Source organism: Macaca thibetana, chromosome 5, assembly GCF_024542745.1.
Source record: "Macaca thibetana thibetana isolate TM-01 chromosome 5, ASM2454274v1, whole genome shotgun sequence".
NCBI classification, from domain to species: domain Eukaryota; kingdom Metazoa; phylum Chordata; class Mammalia; order Primates; family Cercopithecidae; genus Macaca; species Macaca thibetana.
This window is the reverse complement of record NC_065582.1, coordinates 175,442,800-175,462,640: the sequence shown is the minus strand read 5'-3', so window position 1 is coordinate 175,462,640 and position 19,841 is coordinate 175,442,800. Positions and strand designations below refer to the sequence as shown.

Here is a 19,841-nt window from a genome sequence, read left to right as displayed (position 1 = left end):
ATCTTTTGTGTTAACCCAGAAATGATCAGGAAAGACACACAAAGCATCAGAGGCAAAACAGCCACGTGCCATCATCTTGTTCTGTCTCATCATTTTGCAGATAGAGAAACGGAGGTAAGCAGAGAACAAGAACCCCAAGGTCAGGCCTGCAGGGACTGAACTGACTCAGAAACATGGGTCTCCCAATTTGCATCTTACTAACCTCCATACACATGGAGGTTATGTGCCCTCCAAAATCTGTCCTTTTTTGGGGGGGCAATGAAGATTGGAATAATTCACAGCTGAAAATAAATTTATACAAACCGAAGTAAATTGTTTCCCCTGAAATGGGCAAATAGGGAGAGATGATTTGTCTCATTCCTTGAGCCAGGTTGTTATGGACTGAATGTTTTTTCCCTTCCCAAATTCATAGGTTGAGACCCTAACCCTCAGTGTGATGGTATTTGGAGGTGGGGGGTTTAGATGATTAGGTTTAGATAAGGTTGTAAGGGCAGGGTTCGATCCTGACAAGATTGGTGTCCTGATAAGAAGAGGAAGATAAAACAGAGCTCACTCTGTCTCTCTCTCTCTCTCATTCTCTCCACCATGTGAAGGCATAGCCAAAATGTGGCCCTCTGCAAGCCAGGAACGGGGTTTCATGAGGAACCACTTCCGCTGACACCTTGATCTTGAGCTTCCAGCTTCCAAAGCTGTGGGAAAAAAATGTCTATTGTTTAAACCATCCATTGCATGACATTTGATGATAGCAGCCCTAGCTGACTAGTACGTGGTCCTCAGAATAAATAGGAAAGCAAAACAGTTTGGCTGGGACTTCCTCCATTGTGTGTCTTTCCGGGGCGGCACTCAAATGCTTCCAGGTTTAGGCAGGTGACATCTATGTATGAAGCCAGCTGGCTGGTGGGAGATGGTGGCAAGCAGCTGTGTGTGTGGTTTGGCTAAAGAAGCAGGTGCTGCCAACTCTGGCAGATTTTGTCAGAGACCAGGGACCAGAGTGGTCTGATCTTCACATTTTTCAAAACTCAACTATGGATACTTATGTGAAAAGTGCTGATTTTTAGGAATCTCATAAATGGATATAACTTGCCAAGTAAAGTGAAGAAAAGGAAAAAAATAAAAATAAAAAAGACTGAATGGCAAGTCTGCAGAGAGCAATGCCTAAGGTCTATGCATTGCCCGTAGGTGATCACTCAAACTCTTACAAGGCATCTACGATGTTTCTAAAATTGTACTGAGTTCCTGGGGACACCGAAATAATCCCGTCCCTGTCTTCAAGGAGCACCTTATAATGTGGAAGATGCACGTGGAAGGAATGAATGACTAGACTTCAGAGTAGACATAGATCCATCCGTGGAAACTCAAGAGCCCAGAGGAGAGAGATGGGAGCTGGCAGAGGGTCAGGGAGGGCCTGGAAGGACCTCACAGCAAAGGCCATGTTTGAACACAATCTCGGAGAAGACTTGGCCGTGCTCAGAAGAAAGTCCCATGGGAGCATTCATTCAGGGCAGTAGGAGACAAAGCTAAATGGGGTACAAGGAAAACCTCAGCCTATGCTAAGATTTGCCATGGCAGGTGCTGGTGTGGATGAGGCTACAGGACCCACAGCTTGAGAAGCTTCAGTCCTCTGCCTAGAAATTTAGAAAGAGGGTAGAGGAGGCCGAGAGTGGTGTCTCATGCTTGTAATCCCAGCACTTTTGGGAGGCTGAGGCGGGTGGATCATGAGGTCAGGAGTTCAAGGTCAGCCTGACCAACATGGTGAAACCCCGTCTCTACTAAAAATACAAAAATTAGCCAGGCGTGGTGGTGCACACCTGTAATCCCAGCTACTCCAGAGGCTGAGGCAGGAGAATTGCTTGAACCAGGGAGGCAAAGTTTGCAGTGAGCCAAGATCACGTCATTGCACTCCAGCCTGGGCGACAGAGTGAGACTCCATCTCCAGAAAAAAAAAAAAAAACAATAAAAAATGAAAAATAAAAAAAAAGGAGAGGAAAAATAGCCCTGGCATTAGGATGAAGCATACAGTCCTGAACTTAAATCTCAGCAATGTCACTTCACTATGTACAGGCTCTGACTTGAGAAAAGTTAATGGCGTAACTTGGAAACTTTTGTTCAGTTTTGGCCCAGGAGCTTTTTATTATCTTTCTTTTTAGATACGTGTGGTCTTGGTTTATCATGATCATTTAAAAACAAACATTTAAGAGAGTGCTTCGTATTGTCAGGCACCATGAAAAACACCAGGGGTAGAGCAATGACAAAGCGGCATCTATGCCTGAAAGAGCTCAAAGGGAAAACTGGCATAGAAATAATACAAGTAGTATTCCCTAGTGGGTTTTGATTTTATATTGACCACATTTTTCCTTTTCTGAAAACACTGTTGCAGTTCATATGATAGCACTGAATAAAGCAATAGTACATGGTTATTTCCTCTGGCCCACCTACCTATACACACCACTGTGATTTCCATTTGTCCCTTGCTTGAAATTTTTTTAAAGTGTCATTCAAGTTGAATATTTCATTATACTGATGCTCAGGTTCTACAAATAAATTAGTATCTCATTTGCTTCTGACTCAAGCTTTACTTTAAACAGGAGATGCTTGTTTTTTTCATCTTGCTAATCTTGAAATATTTAAATGCCACGTAATCTATCCAGAGAAACAACACCTAGATCGTGCACTCCACACAGCCCTCTCTGTAATTTCTTGTTATCTCTTACTATAATTACACTATCTTCAGATTTAAATGCAATGGTGTATGTCAAGTTAAACCATCAGTGGCCTGGTCATTCGTTCTTTCTGCATGTGGATGCAAAATGATTTACATTTTATACTTTTAAAATGTTATTTATGATTACTTAAATAAAGTAATGCCAGAAGGAGAAGTTCAGGAATCATCAAGACGAATCACAAGAGTTCAGAGTGGGGAGGCTGGTGATTAAGGGCCTGGGTTTGAGTCCTGGCTGCACCCATACTGACTCCATATGACCAAGAGCAAGCCATGCGACCTCTATGTGCATCTTCCCATCTGAAATGTGGGGATAGTAACAGCACCAACCTCGTGGGATTGTCATGGGGATCAAAGGAGATGTGACTGTGTAAACTGTTAAAGAGCAGGGCTGGCGTAGAAAACTCCCACCAAATTTCAGTTTTTGTCACTGTCAGACTTCCATATCCCAATAACTGATAAAGCTTCAATTCAGGTCATCAATAATTCAGACACATAATATGCATATCCATGAAGTCTTCTTTGCTTGAAAGGGCCAAAGCACCAGGGTAAATAGGGTGCTGAACTGGGAAATAGGAGCTGGGGTCTAGTCCCTGGTTCTGTCTTGACTTCCATGTGACGGTGAGCAAGACACAGGGATACTCTAAGACTTATTTACAGAGTAAAATGATTGGGTCATAAATTCTAAGATCATATAAGATCAATCTAAAACATGAATGCTTTAGAGGACTGAGAAACATATGGGCTGATCACCCCAAGAGAGCTTAGCTCTCTTGGAATCCAAAATTTCAAGAGGATTTTCCAAGAGCTACGGAATCCAAAATTCCTAGCCACAGTGATTGTTGTTAAAAGCTAACCACAGAGTTTTGTCACCAGTGTGGGCATCAGTCTAACATTTTATAGGTTAAAGGTAGCACCATATATCAAACTTCTAAGCTGCTGAGTTCTTTTTGATGGGGAGGGGGAAGAATACAGCCTTTAGTGGAAAAGAGGCTGTTTCCTTGGGTAGGTCCTCTCGACCTGCACTTGCTGCTCTGATTCTACTCAGATCATACTTAGCACTCATTCAATGAATATTCATTGAACCTAGGACCTGATTGAGAGGTGGATCAGTTAGACTGAGAAATAATCTATGAAGAATGCTTAACCATTACTAGAATGAAACAAGGCAAATAAGAAAGCATTGTACTCCTATGGACTGAATGTCTGTGTCCTTAAAAATTAATATGTTAAAATCAAATCCCCATCATGATGGTATTGGAGGTGAGGCCCTTGGGAGGTAATTAGGTCATGAGGGTGAAGACTTCCTGAATAGGATTAGTGCCCTTATAAGAGGCCAGAAATCTGGCTCATTTTCTTTCTGCCATGTGGGGATACAAGGAGAATTCAGCAGGGGCTGCAACCCAGAAGAGGGCTCTCACCAGAACCCAAGCATGCTGGCATCCTGGCCTCAGACTTCCAGCCTGCAGTACTGTGAGAAGTCTGTTTCTGTTGTTCATAAGCCATCCAGCCTATGGTGCTTGGTCATAGTAGCCCTAATTAACTAAGATAAGTATTCTATAAAAAGTTTATCAGTGACAATAACCATTAGAAGAGAATCCTTTCAACCTGGGGCATGTGGTGGGACAAGATTTCCCTTATCCCCACACCAAACATGCAACTTAATCACCTTTTAGGCTGGAGGAAGGCAGTTGGCTCTAAGGCTTCTGCTGGCTTAAATGAGGTATGGACGATTGGGAGTGAGTAGAATTGCTTAGGACAAGAGCCGAGGACTGAGAGCTGCCACGGGGGTCTAGTTTCCTGGTTTGTGCCACATATGACACTCAGCCTCTTCCTTAGCAAATGGAGAAGCAAACTTTGTAAAGTGTCAGGGTGTGAGAGTATCCACAATTCAGAGTCAAGGCCTAAATAAGTGTACGGTGCATCAGGCACTAAGAAATTAGAGACACGGTTGACACCCACCCCATCTCTTCCCTCAAACAGCTTGGGACCATGCAGGGTATAGGGTGTGGAGAGGGAACAATAGAGAGAGAAGGTACAAAACAAAACACAAACAGCCATGATCACATTAGGGTTAGGGCTGTGAGAGGGCTAAGGACAGGATGCTTGTGGGAAGAACACAGAGACTCATAGACAATGGACTGAGAGATCTGCATGAAAACCATTTTGGTCTTATTCATGTGTTATGAGGTAAGAAGAATGATAGCAGAGCTACAATTAGAAATAGATTGCTTTGTGTTTCAAAATAAAAACAAAAACCATGTGAACATGAGTTATCATCTGTTAATAACTGCACTTCTTCCTCTAACTCTTAATGAGAAAGAAGGAAAAGCAAAGATATTGGGAGGAGAAATGAAGGACAAGCAGGAGGCTGCATGAGATAGGCTTCTTTCCTTTCTTTTTTTTTAAAGCATAAAACAATGGATCTTCCTGAGCAGTCTCCCACCCCAAGTACTAACCAGGCCTGACCATGCTTAGCTTCTGCAGTCAGGCACTTGCAGAGCAGTATAACTGCAGGCAAGAGAGCCTTGGCTATGTAGATCTTTATTCTATCATGTTCATTACATTTGACGGGACCTCAGCAAGGTTCATTCATCAAGTCCTGGTTCCATCTCCTTTCAGGAGGGGCCTGTGGCATATAATTGCTGTGTCTCTGTGTGTGTGTATGTGTGTGTACACATATACACGTGTGTGTGATTGTTCCAGTGATGAACTAAGTTTTCAAGACTTCCTGCTTCTCACAACCTTCTCAAGGTCATCAGTACATTAATGAAGGAAGCAATGCCTAGAGGTCCTGAAATGTTCCAGCCCATAGCATGCTACCATAAAGATGAGTTTTCAGAGGCGTCTAAAGAATAAAACTGATTGTGGCTGCCTTGGTCAAATCAGTCCCATTGCTTTTATGCTTTAACAACCATATTTACTTCCCCCACTAGCTAGTGTGAACACTCAGGCCTGGCTTTGTATTGCAGATTGATATCAAATCTAAACCAACAGATTGATTAGTGTCCAACATGCCAAGGAAGATGAGTAGGCTTGGCCAAAGAACAGTAGTTCATGTTAAATAAAGCCTTGGAAATTGTGTTGAAATTTCTGGATTGGTTTTTCACAGTTTTTCTTCCAATGCTTAGATTCATAGAGAGAGAGAATTTTAATACTGTGAGTCACAAAGTTAGGATCCAGGATTTCTTTCTACAATTATTATCCCCTTTCTTCACTCCCACAATGTAAGATCAGCAAATTCAGACACTCCCGAGGGTTAGATGTTACTTGCTTGGGTCATAGGTAACCAAGCCCAGAAATACAGGAAGAAAATTAGGTCCCATCCCAGGGAACCCACTGTGTAAGGGGGAAAGATGGATATGTAAGCAAACACTACCATTCCAAGGAGATGAAGGAAACTGTGGAACAGACACTATTTCATCAACGTTAAGGAGGTTGGGACAAGGAAATTTGGAATATGCTTCATGGAGAAGGCACCTGAGGAAAGCTCAGGGGTCTGGTGAGGACAAAAACAAAGTTCAACGCTTTGAACTAATGTCCATGCTAAAGTATGTAAATAGGGAAATAGAGAAATAAATGGATGGGGCAGAAAGATCAAAGCAATCATGTTTAAATTATCTTGGGTTTACATTCTGGGTTAGTTACATGCCCTTGAAGAAGCTATTTTTCACTCTGGGCCTAGTTTCCCTGTCTTGCCTGTTTTCTTAGGTGGAATTAAGTAAAATATTATAGAAAAAACATTTTAGCCCACCTGACATGTGATAGACTCACAGTAAATAATTGCTCAATAGTATTCACTCAATCAATAATAGCTCAATGATACTAACTTGAAGAGAAAAGTGAAAGAAAAATATCAGTAATAATTTAAGTTTAACGACAGCTATTTTTGTCTGCTTAAATAATTGTCATAAGTAAAGAAAGAAACAACATTCTGAAAATTGATGAGTAAGAAAGAAACATTCTCCAGTGAAAGCACAAAAATGCTGCTCTATTGATAGCTATGCAGAGACAGATGACAAAGGAAAAGCAGAATAAAAAGCATAAAGTGGCTCTTAATCTAGTGTTTCTAAAGGACAACTATTATAAGGTAATTAGCCTTTGTGCTGCCTTTAGCAGAGAACCTTAAGAATTAAAGTAAGAAAAAGTAGCAGGTGATGACAATCTTAAACCAAACACATGGGTTTGGCTAAATGAATAGGGCCTGGTGGTCTGTGTCACCAAATGACCCGATGACACTGCAGAGAGAGTGTTTCTGCGGAAATATGTGCAGCTAAGGAGACTTGTCTGGGGGTGAGAAGCCAGCAGGAGCAGGCTGCTCCAGTACGACTGAAAGTGTAAAACGTTCCTAGAACAGGTGCTTTCCTGGTTGGGGAAGGGCTGATGCACATACGAACTCCTATGAGAGAGTCCAGGGAAGGGCAGAGTGCAGGTAGCATTGACCTTACCCAGGTGACATTTTTTCAGGTCACTTTAAACCCTTCATGAGATGACAAAAGACAGCTGCCAATCTGAACTCAGGCAATCTGAGAGAAAAGATCCGCCTCCCCTCAAAGACTGATAATTCTGTTTATCATAATGGTACTTTCACTTCCTAACAACCATGACCAAAGACCCCTCCTTTCATCCCCTCTCACCACATAAATCCATACATAAATCCATATTTCACTCAGGGATCGAGGACTTATACTCTGGACAAGAGGTGTGAAGGGGCATGAAGGGGCATGACCGGGGTTCTGTCCTGCTGTCTGGGAGCTGTCTCCTGAGGGATGCAGCCAAGTCAATGAGCAATGACAACAATGCCACCTGCGCAAGTCGGAGAGCTCCAGGACTGGAGAGGTGGTGCCTCCTTCAGGGTATGTCAGGTTAGCCTGAGATCAGCACCTACATCTCTGTCCCTCCCCCCTTTGCTGTTTGTCTCATGAGGGTTGGTGGCAGGACACCGCTCTGTCTCTCAGAGAGGCAGAAAGACAGAGCAGGTACTCTCTGGCATAGTGCCAGTCACCAGGCTGGTGGGGAGGAGATCAGGCACAAAGCATGGGCTGGCTCTTAAAAGCTTCAGGCCAGGTGACCACATATCAGTTCCCCTCGCTTTTGCATGGCCCTGTTGAACTCCAAATAGGAAGGAAAGCACGTTCCATCAAGTACCTGGAAGAGAGAGATCCAAGGCAAAAGGCACACAGGCAGTGATTTACCATGGAGAGGGAGCAGTGTATTGGGACAGAGCTAGACAGCCCGTAAAGAATGATACAGTCTGAACCTGATAAGAAAAGGGAGAACGTACAGAAGTTCCAGGCATAGGAAACAGCATGTGCAGGGGTGTGAATGCTCACATTCCTGATTTATCTGGGAACAAAGGGTGGTCCTGAGGTCAGATGATGAGGTATGTGTACAGAACAGAGAGTGGCTAATGATGAGGCTTAATAAATTAGAATGTGAGAGCCATCCTGCAGAACTTGAATTTCAGCAATACTTTTATTACTGAAAAAAAAAAAAAACCTAAAAGGAGAGCTAGCTTTCAAGCACCCACTATGTGTATTAAACATTCTAAGTTCATAAAATGCATTCTAATTAAAATAATAAGTAAATGCATTATCGTATTTAATCCTGGCTATTCTACGAAATGGAGGGCATTAGGTTGCACGGTTTTTCACTCCACAATTATTTCCTGGGTGACCACTGTCTACCAGGCACTGGTCCAGATTAGAGACAGATTTTTGGAGTGGGGAGCTCTAGACAAAGTCCCCATCCTCCCACAATTTTATCTATTAGAACAAATTAAATGTTAATAAGTGAGTGTATGAAAATTCATAATTAAAAATCATGGAAGAATACCTGAAGTTTAGAGAGATTATTCACCCGCCCAAGGTGATATTGTGATGAAGCGATGTGCCTGGGACTTGACCTCTTCCTGCATCTAAAAGTCCTGCAGTTAAACGTTAATATTATGAATAATGGAAATCCATGGAACTTTCTGAATTACAGGACTGGGCAATAACCTGATTATATTTGTGTTTTACAAAGATTTCTCCGGTTAGCAAGAGAGATTAACAGAGAGAAATATTGCAGATTGCAAATGGCTGTAAAAATGACAGAGCTGGGAAGGAAAAACAAAACAGAAGCCAGAAAGATATAAGATTTGTGTTTTAGCTGAAGACCACAGTAAAAGAGAAGTGATGAAGCTAAGCAGGATCAATCTCCAATTTTAATATACGAACAGAAGTGTAATTGTTGCCCGAAGGCAAGAAGGATCAATTCAGAGTTACCATAGTCGATTCATTTTCCTTTTTCATTGCTTCAAATGTCTTCCTGCCTCAGTTTCCTATGCTGTAATTATTTTATCTATGAGCCTGTGACCTAGCTTTTGGCCAAGGGGACACAAGGGGAAAATATTCTGTCATTTGAGAAAGATTTTCCTCTGCGATTAAAAGAGAGCCCCCCTCCGCGCAGCCCCCCTGCACCTTGCTCTCCTCCTACTTTAGAGCAGAGTGATGAGATCGGCTGCTTTGGGACACTGTGGCACTTTAGCCACCTGGAGGGGAGGATCGGCCAGAAGGCAGTGGTGGACTGGAAGGCAATAAGCAGCTAGATCTATGATGACATTTGTAATCTGCTTTTCAATCAAAATCAGGCTTACCAGCAAGAAAAATAATCATTACTATTAAGTGCCACATTATAGACACTTAACTACATATCAAGCTCTCTCACGGGTGCTTTGCATACATCATAAAATGTGGTTCCCACAACAAAAGTCCATAAGGAAATATAATTCCATTTGACAGATAAGGCGACCAAAGTTCAATGATGCCAAGTCATTTCCCCATCGTCAAATGCTCCAAATACTACACTCCCTTTTGGATCAGGGAAAAGTCTCTTGTGCCCAGAGCCACCATGAATTTCAAACTGCGAATGGAGCTCTGACCCCAAGAATGATCCTGCATCACAGAATGACTGGCATCAATGTACTCATCACCCCAGAAAGACTCAGTTCCCACGGAGCAGGAGGTGGGGCTTAGGGACAGGAGGAAGGCCAGGATACACCATGCAAACCATTAAAACCAAACCAAACCCACACACAGTGAGAGGACCCACAGGGGCACCATGGCTTGTCCCTCCACAAGATGGCACTCAGGTTCCTTGTCTTCAGTTTTCCTCTGTGATGTTCGGCTGTCACAGAAACAGACTGGGGAGAAGGTACATGGCTCCCTTTCCTATCATGCTCCATATGCTTTCTAGTTGGAACCCGACAGTTTCTATGTCTTTCCCTCAAGGTCATGAGGCATTGTGTTGGGGTTCTGAGAAGCTCTGCTGAGGCAGGGAGAGGGAGTGGCCTGGCTGCACTGGGGTTTACTCAGGGGCTGCTGAAGCCCACCCTGTCACAAAACGTCACTGGACTTCTATGCTCTTCAAATCCTTCTTTCTGCTTTTCATGATTTTTCTGTTCTCTTGTCTTATATCTCTTCCTTTCTCTCACCCTCCGTCCATCTCATCTTATCTCCCCACTTCTCTTCCTCTCCCTGTACTTTTTCTGCATCTTCCTCTCACTGTTCCTTCCATATTTTGCTACATTGCTGCATCTCAGTTGTTGGCCTAGAAAATGAATAACAGTGCTTACTTGCATGATATAAATTAAGACTAAAGAAACAAAGGGCAAAAGACTGAGACGCTCTCCCATGAATATGACGCATAAAATTTAGTTTGTGACGCCGCATGTTCTCACTCGTAAGTGGGAGTTGAACAATGAGAACACATGGACATAGGGAGGGGAACAACACACACCGGGGCCAGTTGGGGGTGCGGGAGAGCGGGGAAGAGCATTAGGACAAATAGCTAATGCATGCAGGGCTTGAAACCTAGATGACGGGTTGATGGGTGAAGCAAAACACCATGGCACACATTTACCTGTGTAACAAACCTACATGTTCTGCACTTGTATCCTGGAACTTAAAATAAAATAAAATACAATAAAATTTTTAAAAAAGAAAAAGTAGGGGCCTTCTAGTAAGAAAACATATATGGTAGGGGCACGTTTAACCCATTAAAAATATAATTTATAAAACAAATTAGTCTGTGGTCTTTGTGATAGAACATTGAGTTTGCAATCCAGAGGCCTTCCTTGCTTTCCCTCATCATTAATGGCATCTTTAAAAAAACAAATTCTGACAGTGAACCAGACATTGTATAAGTGCATGACATAACTTATTAATTTAATGCACATGAAATAAAATCTGTGCTATAATTTTAATTAAGCCTATTTTGCAGAGGGGGAGACTGAGATGTTGAGCTGTAAAGTAGCTCGCCTCTTACGGCATGGCTGCAAAGGAGCATAGCAGATTCTAACCAGATCTCTCTGGCTGGTAAAGCCTTCACACTAATCACAATGCTGTTCTACCTTCTTTCTGGCCCGTATTTCACGTAAACACCCTGCTAGTAAGAAGTTCAGGTTAAACGAGGAGTCACTGATATTACATGCAAGAGGAACCCGTTATTTTGGCATAAAGCAATACCTCACTATTGAAGAAAGCATGAAACTCTGCTTTGGAAAGTCCACATGCAACAAAACTCTTGTTAATTTAGTTCCGCATTAGACTATCGCCTGAAACGGAAATGCAACATTTTCACAGCCCTCCTCAGAACAGCATGGAGTCAGGAGAGATCTCAGACTCAATTTATAATCTGTGTTCATCTGTTTGTGGGGAGCGAGTCTGAAAAGCTCTCTAACAGTTTTATTAGCTTTTATTGCAGGAGCAATTTCAGGTGTGAGTTTTCAAAGCACAAAGGATCCCTTCAGTGTACTCAGTGGAACCCTGTGTGAGGCTAGTCTTCCTGATTCCAGCCCTACAGTAACGAGCTTGGAGCAATGTTAGTATTTAATCAGGTTCTATCTTAGCGGAATGAACACTACCCTGGTGGCCTCACAGGGTTGAAATACCTTCTTCTTGAAGGGTGTTGAGAATAATCTGGCTTGTGCTTTGGTGACATAGGCAAGAATCGGGCTCACTTCTTCAATGCCCAGAGTTCTGTTTTGGTCTACACTTCTTTTGGTCCTTTTAAGCAAAGAAATAAGCTTGCTTTGGTTTGATTGTTCTGCTGCTTAGCTCACCAAGGAAAACAGCCCTTCTCTTTCGCCTTGGACCGTACTCCCTGGACAAGTCATTTCATCTTGAAGACGACACTGCTTTCTTTATCTTCCTATGGCACAAGAACTTTCAGAAAAGAATCTTTCAGAACTTCTACTAGGAGAATAGGGATGCTAATAAAATACAGGATGTCCAGTTAAATTGAACTTTTAGATAAACATGACACATTTCTTACTTTTTAGTATCTGAGACATACCATACTAAAACATTATTTGTTGTCTGTCTTAAATTCAAATTGAATTAGGTGTTCCGTATTTGTATTTGCTAAATCTGGCAAATCTACACAAGACAAAACACATTGAGCATTGTGCTAGGCACTACATATTGGCCATCTCCCTCAATCCTCATGGGAGTATGGAAAAAAACTGAGGCCCAGAAAAATCGTCTATTACTCAGAGTGACACAACCAGTAAGAACAAGGCCAGAAATTCAAATATAAATGACTTCCAAAGTCATGCTCTTTCAACCACAAAAATAGCTGCAAAATCTAATCTCGGAAATCTGTAACCAACACCCTCCCCCTCCTTCCTACCCAGGACACTGGGAAAGATCTGGTTTTAGAAGTAATTCAAGTAAAGTGCAAGCCAGTTTTCCAGAGGAGGCTCCCAGCCCACTCTCATTCCCTGCCACACAAGTATGTGTTTTCCGGAGCACAGCTAGGCAAGCGTGTCTTTTCATTTCAGCTGCATCTGAAATCACCTTTCTCTCCCTGTATTTTAACTGCTGATACAGAACTTTGATTTACCCTCCTAAACTAAAGAACGAAGACATTTACATAAAACAACCTACTGCAGGGTGTACAAGTACTTCATCTGCAGGAATTCTAGGGGAAATTCGACAAGACCTAAAATGCTGAAATAGAAGTTCTTGAGGGATGAAAGGAGATGTGAATATTTCACATCTAAATGTATTTCTTTGCTTATAGAAAATGTAGGCTACTCAGTTCTCCAGGGATTTAACAAATCTCCACCTTGAGCCAACTGCTCGCAGCAGGTAGAGAATCTTGTCCCTGGATCAAGTCTGCCCCCTTTACTCTGGGCATCTCTAAGAAAAGTTTCTTCAGTCCTGTACCTCAGTTTCCCTCAATACCAAATGAAGATGGTAAGGGCTCCCCTGTGGCCCTCGCAGGACTGGGTACGAGAGATAAAATAGGCGGTGGGTATTGTCACATTATGTGAAAGTAAGGAATTATCTACCACATTCTTTTCATGCCAGAGTGCTTTTGCACAAGCAGACCAGGATCTATTCAGCAAAGGGCTTGTATTAATACGCCAGTTATTCAGCTGGACTGACCGTATTGGGAATCCCTAAAATAGACAAATGAGTTTTCAACAAAGGCTTGAGGGCTATGCAATTTTGACTGTGTTTTATCATTCTTCTTTGGCTGTTCTCACCATGTCTCTCTCGTTTCTTAAATATTTCTTCCACCATGAAGCGTTTCCTGACTCCCCCAGACAGAAATGCTGCCTGTTTCTTCTTTTCTGAGCAATATACTGTTCTAGGAACTGGAGCAAACATATACTTCCAGGCCCCTGCTGTCCTGGAGCACATGTTCTGATGGGAGAGTGTGAGAAAGTAAGCAAATAAGCTAATCAAGTAACAAGGTGACTCCAGATAAACATACTTGCTACCAATTACATTACTGAAGAAATTGTTACTATGAAAGAAAGAAATAGGGTGATGAAAGGGAAATATTCTTGAGATGGTCCATCTCGTGAGACAGGCAGAGACTCGGTTATTTACCCGACTCCCATACTCAACGGCAGATTCATCAATGACAAGAACTTTTTTTTAATCTCCTGCACAACTGCCTTGTGAACAGCAATCAATAGCAAAGGTGGGGACAGATTTGGAAGAAGGTGTACCAGAGTCTCAAAGGGCACAAACACACTTTACACTTGGAACACATTTTAAAAACTACTTTTCATAATGCAAAATGAAATTTTATAATAAAAATATCATTGCCAGATAAAGAAATGGAAGCCTCAAAAAAATTTCCATGGACGATGGGAGCAGGCCTAAAGTAAGTTAATAAGCACAGAAGTAAACTGTTCCTGGAACAAAATAAAAGATCAATTAAAAAGGTGCTTGGGAGGCTGAGGGAGGAGAATCCCTTGAACCCAGGAGGCAGAGGTTGCAGTGAGCTGGGATCACGCCACTGCACTCTAGCCTAGGCGACAAGAGTGAGATGCCGTCAAAAAAGGTTGCTGAACGTCAGAGTTCTGAGTATGAAAACTCAACAGTTAAGGCATCCTTACCACAGTCCTCAATCACTTTAGTTGCCTAATCATTTGAGATCATGTTTAATGTATTTCATGCTGTTCTGTAATTTCCTTGCAGAGTACTCCTTGATTGGTTTTGTTCATCAATGTACTCTAATACGTAATGCAATGCCGGGTACAATGCAGACAATAAACGTGCTCAATAGTCAATTTTATTAAAATTGAGAGTATAGCCTAATATCCAAAACTACGCACCAGATGATAGTCCCAGGAGACAATCAAACTCCCACATAGAAAATATTTATGTTGGATAATGAAACTTAACTTTGGGTTATGTTGAGCCAGAGCCTGAACTGCAAGCTCCCTGGCTAACAGCCTAAGTTTCCTCCCCAGTATCCTGATATTTCCTATCACTTTCCCCGAGTTTTTATTTATTTTTTAATCCTTAGCACATCACTATCTAACTAGGAGAGATTCTGCTTATCTGTCTTGCTTTTTGTCTGTCTCCTCCGCTGGAAGATAAGCACAAGGGCTAGGACTTCCATCTGTTTTGTTCCTTACTGTGTCACCAGTGAGCAGAACAATACGCAGTACATGGCTGGAACTCAATAAACATGTGTTAAAGGAGTAAATGCGATTGCTGTAACCGGTCACAGAGATAGGAAGAAGGAACATCCCGAACAGAGGTTCACTCTGTAAATGTAAACAGTAACTAACCAGAGCACCGTCTGCACTCCATGCCCCTACACTCTTGCCTCGATATTCTGAATAACATACTCTCCTGAATTTCATATTCCAAATTTCCCTTATGTCCCTGGAAACTGGGAGGCCATACATTGGAGGCCTGTGTGACAGATATAAGGCTTACACACAGAAATGTTTGGTTTGGCCCACATGGTGTTATTGAGGAATATTGAATTAGCTGCTGGCACTTGAAAGTGAGTAGATTTCACATAAAACTGTGAATTGACAGTCTATCTTGGAAAAAAAAAAAAAAAAACATAACCAGATCTGGCAAGAGCAGACCTGAAGTCCCGCCTGCAACCCCTGTGCTGGATCTGGACTACAACCCCCACTTACTCAGGCACAGGGCCCAAGTCCTGTTCCACTCAAGCTGTTACTTGCCTGGCTGAAGGCATTAGAGTTTGCGACCCCTGCTGGAAAACTACCAAAAAGCATGTATTAGAGAAAAAGAAAGATGCCCACAGGGATCTATTTCTGTTATGTTCAGGCTATCGCTTGGAAGAATAATGTATTCATTTTTCTAGACCTCTTGTAGTAGCACATAACTATTGACAAACTACGGCCCAGTAGATATTATTCTAACGATCTGAAAAAGCTATAGACTTCATTCCCCAAGGGTAAAGGAAGGTAAGGATGCTTCATGCTGGAGACAGGCCTGAAGATGAATGGGGAGAAGCTGTACATCAGCAGGTTGCAATTCTGGCTAAGTCAGGGAGAAAGGGAATTCACTTGAAGACTGTGGGTTGCCTCTAGGAATTGCCGAGAAGCTGAAAAGCCAGGACTGGAAAATGACAAGGAATGAAAGGAACCTGGGCACCAGGGGCACGTCAAGATGGTGTTGCAGAAAAGGCATCTCTGGGACCACAGCTTGGGACATGCCTACCGCTGCCAATGCCACTTGATCCATGACCCAAGGTGGTAAACAAACACTCCAGTGTCCCTGTGTCCTTTAGCTAGTCTTTCAAGATTCCAGGCCCCAGGTGGGATCATTCAACTAAGCCCTAGTTCAGGGCTGGGAGATATGGACAAGGAGAAAGAGGCCCATCTCCCATAAAAAAAACCCTTCTACGAAGGGAAGCTTGTGTTTCCTCAATAGGACGTTTGGTTCCCACTGCTTAGAAGGATTTTAAGTGAGTCTGAAGAGAGAGGGCACTACAGGCACGACTGCAGAGTGGAATAAGAACAGACAGGCCTGAATTCTAGTCTGGAATCCTTTGTACCTTTAGAAAATTAATTAAGTTTTCCGATCGGCAGATTCCAAATCCTTAAAATAGAAATGACGCCATCTGCTCTCCAGGGTTGCTGTGAAGATTCAGTCCAATCATTCATTCAATTTATTCCAAACATACTTATTGAATGTCTAAGTGCCAGGCAGGCACTGAGTTAGGTTCTGGAGACAGTTTGGAACAACACCTAAAATGCAATGGGGAGTCAGTGCATTATACTGATGAAAGATTTAGACCAGGGGGGCCCGGGTCATCTCGTGACACTGGTCGTGTTTTACTTTTCCCCAGTGGAGTCACTGCCCATTTATGACTTTTCTCCTTTTTTTGATTAATTAACATCAGGGCCTTCTCTTCAAATAGATTTTCTTAAGACACGTCACATGTATTATGTTAAAAGGAAAAAAACTCGAAAAATTGACTGTGATCCTGAAAACAAGAAAGGAATCATTCTGAGAAGCAGTGAGGCCCGCTGCTTGTAGCATTCAGGTGGGGTGATCACAAGAAGACACTGGCCAATTATATGAAATCTCTCCCACTTAATGTTTAGCATATGTAATTTACTCAGACATATGCAAACTACAATTAAAATGAACATTAAAATAGATCTACGATAAAACTTTTTTTTTTTTGTATTTTTTACCCTTTACAATTGCACAAGTGTCCTATAATCAGCAAGATGCACTTCGTATACATTTTCTCACTTTCTTATAATAATCTTTTCATCACTATTTTGCAGAGGAAGAAACTTAGGCTCAGGGAGGGAGAAATTGTTGCCCAAGGTCATGGGCTAAGAAGTTAACTTTAAATCCAGCTAGCACTCTCTTGCCTTCTGCCGTAAGAAAAGAGCAGCCTCAATTGAAAGCACGAGGTCAAGTAGCCAGGTTGAGGGAAAAAATGAGGACTAGCCCTGATTTTTTCCAACACTAGCTGGAAAGTTACTGCATTTCCCTGGAAGCTGCTAAAATGTTACCACTCCTCCTACAACAACTGTCTCTAACACAGGGTCCCAGGCTTAGATGCAGGCCCCGAAACCTGGTGCCTGAGCACTGACCCAGGGGACAGGCTCAATTTCATCAGGACACCCAATACATCTTACTGTGCCTTCCTCCAAACCTTAGCCCCCATAGACAGACACGATTTAGCAACCACAGTGGGGATATGCCATCATGGGTAGATGCCGTGGTCTCGAAAGGCACTGTGCACGGATGAAACCATTTACACCACCCAGGCCATCTTTCTAGCCCCTTCCTAGTCAACATCAAGTTTCAATTCAAGGCAAGAAAAGCTTCCATGTGACTTTTCCCTTCAGAGACACCGCCCCCCGGATTTTTCCAGCAAAATAATTTCTTATTTTAATAAGAAAAGTACATGCTCCAACTTTTGGGGGAACTCTGGGAGGACTTGAGGCTGCATCCTAGACATAATGACAGGAAAGTAAAGAATCCTTTGCTTTTTCCGATGCCATCTCAAGGTGCCACTTTCTCACCAGCTTCTCAGAACAAAAATCTCCCATCTTAAAACTGCAGAGCATTGTATACCCTGTGGCTTCACAGAGGATCCACAGTCTAGAAGCACAGCTTAATAAGCCTCACTAAGGAATCTTCATCTATGCTGCTGTTGTAATTAACCACTTTCACTTAAGAGTGCTTAGTCATGAAGTTGTCCATCCTTGTCAAACTCAGCTGAAAGAGTTAGATGGGCTAACCAAAAACCTGGAGAGACTCTTTTAGAAGCTGTTCTTTCTCCGCTTAACGCTGGAGAAAACCTTATGTAACACAATGGTCCATTTCAATATGTTATTTCTGCAATCCTGTGGGGGAAAATCTAAGCGCCGGATATACAAAGGGAAGGGTAAGGCAGGGATTTGCAGCCAAGCGCGCGTTTCTTGGAATTTTAGTAGGTAAGTCTTATTCTAATTGCACCCAGTGTTACCCAAAATTACCAGGAATGCAGAAAGCAAGAAAAAAATCCGAACGCCAAAGGATGCGCTTTGCTTTAGAAATGCAGGGCGGCAGAAGAAGTTGGGTTATTTCTCCCTCCTTTTTTTTTTTTTTTTTTTTTTTTTTTAAGATGGAATTCCTGGAATTAACCCTTGGGTGGAAGCATTTCAACAACATAAAATGAGATTTGCCTGCAAAGCGAGAACGCACGGGTGGAAATGAAGGATCCTGCCTGTGCCAGGCTGCTGCCTCAGCAGTCCCCGAGCACCCAGTGCCTGAGAGCGAGAGCGTGGGGACTCGTCTGGGGACCCTCTTCCTGGGCTAGTGGCGGAAGGCGCAGCCGAACTGGTGGTGGTGGGGTTTCCCTCCGGGGCTAGCGCTGAGGGAGAAGAGGGCGGACTGGTTCCTCCGTTCTCGGCTCCCCTCCCCGCCACTCCTTGAGGCTGCTCCATGCTAGCAAGAAACTGCTTCTCGGAGCGCAGCGCAAAGACAGTGGATTTGGAGTGGCCTCCCTAGAATCCCCCCAAAAGCATCTTGGCATAAGTTGTAGATAAAAAAATAGCTCATGATAACGTTGTGGGGAAGGGAGGAGCGAGACTCGCGCAAGGCGAGGCAAGGGTACCACTGGCTCTGCAAAGGAGGAGGAAGAGAGAAGGATGCAACCCCCGGCCCAAGAGAGCACCCTGAGTGTGCGATGAATCGCTGGCTCCCGGGGGAGGGAAAGAGATGGAAGCCCTATAGCGCCGGCAAATAACTGCAAGAGTCCAGCACACCCCATCCCGCGCCGGCACCCGGCTTTGGCTCTAGCTGCTTCTTCCCATCATCCGCCTACGTTCTGGGTCTGTCCTCCGCTTCCCGGGACGGGCTGGGGCCAGAAGGAGGAGCAGCGCGTGGTCCGCCCCCTGGCTGGTAGAGCGCACCTGGCGAGGTCAAGTTCCGCGAATAAAACCCTTCTTGGGATCTGGGGGCTAGGCGCTCCAACCGCAGGTTCGCGCCCCGCCATCCCTCACCTCCATCCGCTGCCCAAGGGCCCGGAAATAGAAACCCACGAGGGGAAAAAATATCAGTAAAAAGTAACAAGAAAAAAAAAAAAAAGACCCTCACGTAATTAGCATTGGGGATTACTTATTGTCAGGGCTGTCGCCTCAGTTTCTCCCTTGGGAGATGCCTATCTCCAACCAAATGCAAAGGCAAACCCGACCAAGGCTTCTCCACCTCCAAAGGCTCCCTCGACCGAGTTACTTTTGCGGGCTGTGTCATCGCCCCAGTTTCTGGCCCCAGGTGGTACCCAGGTTCCGTTGAGTGCTGCGCTCTCGCTGGCCCACAGGGTCCTATGTTGAAGCTGCGGTCGCCAAGCAGCTGGCAGGAGCGAACCTCCCGACTCTGCTGGGGGGAAAAACACCCAACCCAGTAAGAGTCAGAAATCCGGATCCCTGTCCTTACAGATCAACCGGTCCCTCGGGACTTCCAGAGCAGAGGTGTTAGGGTAAGAGGTGAGGAGGATGGGAAAATCCCCAGCCTCTTCTTCCTGCTTCCCTCTGCATCCACTCCACCTGCTCCAGCCCCGATTCTTCTTGGGTTCTGCACTTGCCCGAAGTCCAGAACGCCAGACTAAGGTTCCTCGGAGCCCCCAACACCTGCGTCCTGCCACTCTCCCACCCCGCGCGCGCCGCACTCACCTGAGCCGCGCCTCTGTCCAGCCCGTCCGGCGCCCTAAATAGGCTCCTGGGCTGGGCCATGGGCAGTACTGCCGAGCACCCGCGGCGGGTGGAGCAAGTTTCTGAACGGCCCGGGGCAGGCGGGCGGGGAAAAGGCGCAGGCACCCACTGAGACCCGGTGGTGGTGGCGGC

General features: G+C 43.9%; 1 protein-coding gene and 1 long non-coding RNA gene across 4 annotated transcripts in view; one reads left to right on the top strand and one right to left on the bottom strand.

Annotated features, from left to right (window-relative positions):
* LOC126955538 (uncharacterized) overlaps positions 1-19,841 on the top strand; it is a 656,849-nt gene that overhangs the window by 575,907 nt on the left and 61,101 nt on the right. The gene's annotated exons all lie outside the window — the stretch shown is intronic.
* Positions 1-19,841, bottom strand: part of HS3ST1 (heparan sulfate-glucosamine 3-sulfotransferase 1) — a 36,673-nt gene that overhangs the window by 16,084 nt on the left and 748 nt on the right. Inside the window, exons 1-2 of one of the 3 annotated variants that reach the window (XR_007725952.1) lie at positions 19,671-19,812; positions 1,943-10,309 (exon numbers count right to left, since the gene is read on the bottom strand). The exons of 1 other annotated variant lie outside the window; for it this stretch is intronic. The gene's annotated coding sequence lies outside the window, so the exon portion shown is untranslated. Of the gene's footprint in view, positions 1-1,942; positions 10,310-19,670; positions 19,813-19,841 lie in introns of those variants that run through there. One more of the 3 variants, XM_050792198.1, reaches the window with a different exon arrangement.